Genomic DNA, 6,923 nt, shown 5'->3' on the forward strand with positions numbered 1-6,923 from the left:
CGATTTCGATTGCTGAAGTTAGATGGGAAGTGTTGCAGAAAGCCTCCTACGTGATTGTCTTGTTTTGCATGTAAAACAACTTTTGATAATTTCACTTTGACCCCTTGGCTTCTAACTAATGCTACTTTGACCCAACCAATTGAATAATGTCTTCAATTTGGTCCTTGGCAGCTTTAGTTTTTGCGATTTCATTGCTTGCTTTGTTTCAATTAATTACCATGCTTTGCCATTTGCACTTAAGTCATGACTTTAGGGGCTTTACAATCAAGTGAGCTTTATATTTGTGCATTTCTTTTAGTTTTTCTCAATTAAAGTGGTACCTTGACCTTTTTATTGTTTTGAAGCCATTTTTCTTTCATTTGGACACCAAACGGGGGAGGTATAACTTCTTTTATCCCTTTTTGTATCTCCTATGTGATACAACGTGCTAAGTGAGAATTGCATGTCTACTTTGCTTTCCTTACATTTCCTTGATTCCTTTCATTTATTTCATTTACTTTGGCTTTTATTAAGTTATTCTTTTATGGGGTATGTGTACACCTCTTGGCTTGTAATAGATAGGGCTTGGAGAGCATTGGATGAAAACCTACTGAAGACGTGTGCCTAGCTAGCAAATGTAATAAGTTCATTAGCTTGGTTGCTTGCTTTTGTTGCTATGTGTTAATTCGCTTTATTAGGCTCTTGCATTTAGTCGAGCATGCTAAGTGTTATGTGCTATGTGTTTATGAGTGTTTGGCATGTCTACTTGCTTTCTATAGTCGTAGATGAATGTGATGGATGAATGTGCGTCACCACACTAGTCCAATGCTAGTTGTGGTTCATTATTCCGTTAGGAATTCATAGAAAGGGCTAGTCCAACGCTAGACTCAATAAGCCGTCCCCCTCTCGTTAGTGCATACTTGCCTGTTCACTACATTTCATGCATTTTTCTTAGTTTTTATCATTTGGCATGCTCCTCCAATCCTTTTCCCCTCATTTTAGGCTTTTTGCATCTTCATGCTAGTTATAGGGTACATTTGCTTGAAGAGTCCCCTTTCGATAAGGGAAACGAGCGAGTTTGGCTACAAAATAGCCTTAGCACGCTAGTTCTTCCTTCTAATCCAAGGGAAAATCAAAGTCGTAAAGTTAGGAGTCCTTCCCGTACCCGACTTGATGCATTCCCTTAGGGTCATACACTTGCATTCTTTTTTATATCACCTCTTCACCTTTTAACCACATTTTCTCATTTTTCTCAATCCACACTTTCTCAACATCTTTTTATCACTTATTTATTTTCTAACCCACAAATTGCACCCAATTGCATTTATATGTATCTACTATCATATTTTCATTCACCTGCACACAACCACCCTTACTTTCTCAATTGGCACACATACATTTTCTTTACATGTGCACACATGCACTTTTCTTACATTCGCACACTTGCACTTACCTTTTTATTTGCATTTTGCATCCTTCATACATTTTCACACTTGCACATATTTGAGTCCTCATTTGCATTAATCACGACTTCTATGAGAGCTTTCCTTATTGGCCACCACAATTCATGTGGTTGGGACCAAAAAGTCTCATAAGAAACATTTTAGATCTGGGATTGCATTTTTCTTTTCTTTTCGCATCCATTAGTCATATCCAATATGCGATACATACCTTGGGTAGAATAATTAGGAAAAGTGGGGCTAAGTCATGCAACTAGCTTTGGCTAGGGTAAGGGAGTGCTTTAGGCTTTGCCTTTGCCTTCTCCCTTATCAAATGTGACCCCCGATCCCTTTCTTTGGTTACGTAGACCTAAAAGTTTGTAAAAAGGGTTTATTTACTTTTTCGTTCAAAAACAAAAATCTTTTTTGGTGACTTGGTACACCCTAACTCTATACCAAGTGGCGACTCCATTTTTTTCAAAAACCCTTTTTTGAACTTTGTTTGGCCAAACCGTCGCATTCCACAATCCCACGGCCTTTATTTTCACTTTCACACGTTCACATACATATCTCACACACTACTTTCACACACGCAATTCAAAAAGTGGGGGCGCAACATTACTTTTGTTAGATGAATTGGAATGAAATGCTATCTTCTTATATGATCTTCGTTGTTTGAGTGGTAGTATCTTATTAGGTGTAAGCTCACTCTATTCCTTTTGTTTTCCTTACAGGAATTTGAATACTTTTGGAAAGGTTATGAATGTTGGTTGCCAAGTTGAGCTTATGTGAATGTAATTTGAATAGCTCCTTTTGGGCAAAACCCTAAATGTATTTTGATCCAATTATCTCCCTTTTGTTTTGTAAATTTACAAACGTATGTGTATAATACTGTTTAATCCCGTTTATGTGTCCTATTTCGTTTGGGAATGTTTTTCCGAGTTATATGACATGGCACCCACTATTCACCGACGGTTTAGTTTCGTTTGGCTATTTTGCGATTTCGGCTTGTGTGAGCGCGTGTTATTTCCCGAAACGTCTTAGATCGTGTTTGCCTGCACCGTTAGTCCTAGCGAGAGTTGGGCAGGCAGTCCGCTAATCTCTTTGGTTCGCCTTAGGGGAAGGTGGGGCTGTCACACAAATCATGCATTTTCATGGTCAAAAATGGAATTCCTCACGAAAATAGAAATCTGTCCGCGAAACAGGGCTCATGGGCAGTCAAGGGTATTTCGGTCATTTCATATGATACAGTGCTCGGATCGAACTGAAATTTTGTAGGCATCTAATCAACACCATTTTCTACAACTTTCATGTTTTAACCTAAACCTGATTCGGCCTCTAACATGCACAAATAAAGCCGGTTAGAACAGGGCAGATTGGAACCCTAAAACTGAAATTTCCACACAAAACTGAAATTTTCCGCAACCAACTACAACTAACATATAAAAGTTTCATTTTACACCATATCAAGCCATCATTCATGGCCAACCAATAACTATCATATGAAAACAGAAAAATCCCCAAAAAAATTAGAAATTGAGCTAACTTCACTTTAATCCATGAAATCTTCCATAAAACAACCTATTTAGCCACCACAAATCACTAATTTACCATGATTAGGAACAAAGAGTGAGTTTCCAAGCAAAATACCTTAACTCCTCAAGAAAGGTGGTAGCTTAGGTGTTTCTCCTTCAAAACAAGTCCACCAAGACCTTCAATCTTCCTTAGCAAGTCACTTTTGTGGGCAAATTCAAGATTTAATCGGTTGGATTTCAAGATATAAGCAAGAATTGGAAGCCTAAAGTTCAAGCTCACTCTCTTTTCTTTCCTTGAGAGGTTCAGCCAAGAGGGGTACAAAATGAAGATGATTTAGGTCAAAATTGATCTATTAGTAAAGGTAAGAAAGTTAGGCAAACCAACCATCCAATCAGGTCGCGACACATGGCACTCTTAATGGTTCAAACTTATCCTTTTGTCTCTCCAAGATTAAACCATCTACGTAACCTCTAATTATCTCTTAACACCTAGTATGTTAATTTTGGTATACAAAACGTAACCTAATTGGTCGAATTTATCGCACTTAACGCCACTAGCGGGTCCCACGTCCAATATACACTCTTTATTTCTTATGAACTAACTTATACTAGAAAATGATTTAAAAACTATATTTACTTATAAAATCTCGAAAAAATCAATATAATAGGGTATAATGATGAAAATGCAGGCGAGAAAATAAAATAAAATTAGGAAAATTTACGGGTCCTCACAAAGTCATTGTAACCTACACAAAAAAGTTAGTATAAAAATACCTCACGCACACTACAAAAAATTATTTCTTTCGTGACAAATTTTTCATGACAACCAACTTATTTGTCAGGAAAACCATACCTTTTACGACACTTCGTCAGGCAAATATCCTTCAAAAGGCACTGCTACTTTAAACATATTTTTCTACTTTTGCTCACGTCCATTCGTCAGGAAAAGTTTTCATTCTCCCACCAGTTTTTTCCCTTTTGGACCAAAAAAGAATTTAGAAGGACATCAACTTATGACATAGAAACCGGGAAACAAAAAACACTTGTTCCATCTCTCTTTCTTTTGGAACAACAACGACAAAGAAGCACTTCTCCAAATCTGTAACTCATCTTCATCTCTTTCAACAAGAGAGACAACACGATGGTCTAAGGTGATGTAAACATCAAATAATCCTTCAATTTTGTCTTGAATCGGTTCCCTTTCTCCAAATTCCCCTTCAATTTTGTCTTTAATTGGTTCCTTTTTTTATTTTTATAGTGGGTATTTTATTCATCTCTTCCTTTCTCTGTTCGTCGAAACCTAGGAAGATGCTTCAGTTCTTGTGCCTGGGGATATAATCAGTATAAAACTTGGTGATTCTGGTTCTGGTAATGATTTGGGGATGCTAATTGGAGATGCTTCACTATACGATTGAGTTCAATTGGGGATGCTAATGATATGGCTGATTCTGGTAACGATTTTAGGGGTTTCAAGGCTGCTAGTAGGGAAGTTCAATGCGTAGGCGCAATATTTGCTTTGTTCGAATTTCTTTTGGACTGTTGTGTGCTTTTAGGATTTCATTTGTGGGTGTGATGCTTTTGTTGATCTTAATGTTGATTTTTGGTGAAAAGGATTCTTTTTCATGTTCGTTCGCAAAAGCAATTTGGGAAGCTTCGATTGAACTTTGTGTTTCATTCTTTTTCATGTTCGCTCGTAGTTTCGGATTTTTGAACTTCGGCTCTGCTTGATCATGCTTTTTATGCCCATTCTTGTCGGATTTTTGGTTTCTAGATTTTAGTTTGTTCTACCGTGTTAGTTTTTGTCAGTGTTTCAGAAAAGGAAAATTGACGTTTTAGTTTTGTTGTAAATTAACAATGGACCTTTTGTTTTGCTTTTGTGCTCATATTCTGTATTTGCAACTGTTGCTAAAAAAATTGATTCATGTAATTGGCAGTGATTTATGTATCTTTTTGGTGTTGTCTTGGTGAAATGCTTGTAATAAGCATAGCAATCACTTGTTTTCTCATTTTCTATGGTATATGTTTTAGATCTTCTTTCACATGTAGATATGGCTTTGAGATAAGTTTTCGACTAAATGAGGAAAGTGCAATTTTGAATGGTAAACCTGTGGCCAAATTGCCAATCACATGCCAAATTATGAACTAGAGCTATAAGTTGGCATTTGCAGATGGTAGTGGGTGTTTCTGCAGGAGTTGGGAGAATTTGATTCACAATTATATACCATTTTAAAAGGCTATGCTATGTGCTCAGTAATTAGACTAGAGAGGATGATGCTTGAGTGCTAGAGCTTTGTGCAAGAGGATACTGCTATATTATTTGTGATATAAGTAATTCTCAATCAACTTGCACAACGCTGATGTTTGTACTAGTTTTCTAGTTCGAGTAAGAATAAGTACTTTGTAATATCTGTTTTGCTTGCTTTCCTGGAATTTAAGTTTTCTCCTGATTCCCATGCGTATATCTATGGCTAATATACTGATATTGTTTGACATGTAACTGGTTTTGGTTTCCTCTTTTTATTTCCTCTAGATTTGTTTCTGGTCCTTTATTCCTATATATGAAGTTATGAGTCATGCCCTTTGGACTTTGCAGCAAATTTCACTGCTTCTGGAGAGCAGTAAATTGGAGATAAAATATCTCTTGGAATGGAAGGGAACCATGGTAAGCACGGCTACAGACTGATAGTTGGAGAGGAATTTCTGCACTCATTTAACTTTCTAACTTTAATTCCTTTTGCAGGAGAAAGGAATTACTGACCTTGAATCATGGAAAGGTACTTCGAAATTATCATTGAGCAGGTTTCAACCAAAACCCATTATCATTTTGCTTGAAACTATTGCCATTGCCTATTTGAGTGCCAGGGGTGGTTAGAACATTGAACTTTTGATATGATCACCCCTAAAACAACTTTGAATGCCAAGTATAATATTCTTTCTACATGTTTTAGGAGGGATAGTTGGAATGGTTTTGTGATACATATTACATGATTATGCATGTATAACATGTATGAAAAGTATGTTTTGCTGTGCTTGTTTTCCGACTTGTACCCGTTTCAAACAAAAAATCCATTATTGCTTGAGATTTAAAGCTTTGATACTATAGACCATATTTCTTGACATTTCTTTAGTTCAGAGTTTCTTCACTCTTGAGGAGTTAAATAAATGTATCATATGGTTTTGTTACCTAAAAGTTTAGCTGCATTTTCAGCTTAAGTTAGTTCCCATTGGTAAGATGACTACATTATCAATGGTGTCTCTTTTTTTGGGATTGCAGGTGACTGCTTGCAAGCTATGGCGGCAAGTTGGAGAATCTTTTAATCCTCCAAAGTAAGGGCTGCTGTTCATGAATTGATTGTAATTGAATGACATCTTGTATCATGTTGCATGTTGTCTGTTGCTTAAAAAATTTTTTTTTTACTTAAGTTGACACTGGGCATGCTAAGTTTAATACAACTTTTAAGATAACTAGGAAACAAAATTCTAATTGAACTTTAACCTCCTCAGCAATTATCTAATTGTGTTATTCGTAATAAGTAAAATGTGTACTGAAAATTTTGATTCTTAAATAAATGGGAAGAGGAATGGGGGACATAGTTGATTTGCATGTGTGTCAATTTCATATTCTTGCCTCTGTATTCTTTATGTTCATCAAAAGTTCCTTTAGGCTTGTTCATCGAAGCCATTGGAACACTGAAGGCTCTAAATTTTTGTGCCACTCTGCTTCATTCTTATCTCCAAAATCGTTTGCTTGCCCCCTATCCTCAATTATTTATAAGCCTTGGGCAATAAATGGTGAGTGGTTGACCTCCTAAATATTTGTCTTACCACAAATGTTTGCTCTTTTACTGTGGCCATCCTATGATTGTTCTCCCAGTTTCCTAAAAGTATTAAGAGATTATCCACATATTCGGATTTTAAGATTACAGTTTACTTTTCCTAGTCTTTAATTGCCTCTAAAGCTATTCTTATG

The 6,923-nt window shown here is 36.3% G+C and overlaps 1 long non-coding RNA gene across 2 annotated transcripts; it reads left to right on the forward strand.

The window, feature by feature from the left end:
* The first annotated feature begins 3,838 nt into the window (after nucleotides 1-3,838).
* Nucleotides 3,839-6,576, forward strand: LOC113698514 (uncharacterized). 2 transcript variants are annotated; one of them, XR_011813950.1, is made up of 5 exons: nucleotides 3,839-4,104; nucleotides 4,271-4,404; nucleotides 5,547-5,615; nucleotides 5,694-5,752; nucleotides 6,228-6,576. It is a non-coding gene; the product is annotated as an uncharacterized lncRNA (long non-coding RNA). The 2 variants fall into 2 exon arrangements; XR_003450295.2 differs by lacking the exon at nucleotides 4,271-4,404.
* The last annotated feature ends 347 nt before the right edge of the window (nucleotides 6,577-6,923 follow it).

This window comes from Coffea arabica, chromosome 1c (genome assembly GCF_036785885.1).
Source record: "Coffea arabica cultivar ET-39 chromosome 1c, Coffea Arabica ET-39 HiFi, whole genome shotgun sequence".
Lineage (NCBI taxonomy): Eukaryota > Viridiplantae > Streptophyta > Magnoliopsida > Gentianales > Rubiaceae > Coffea > Coffea arabica.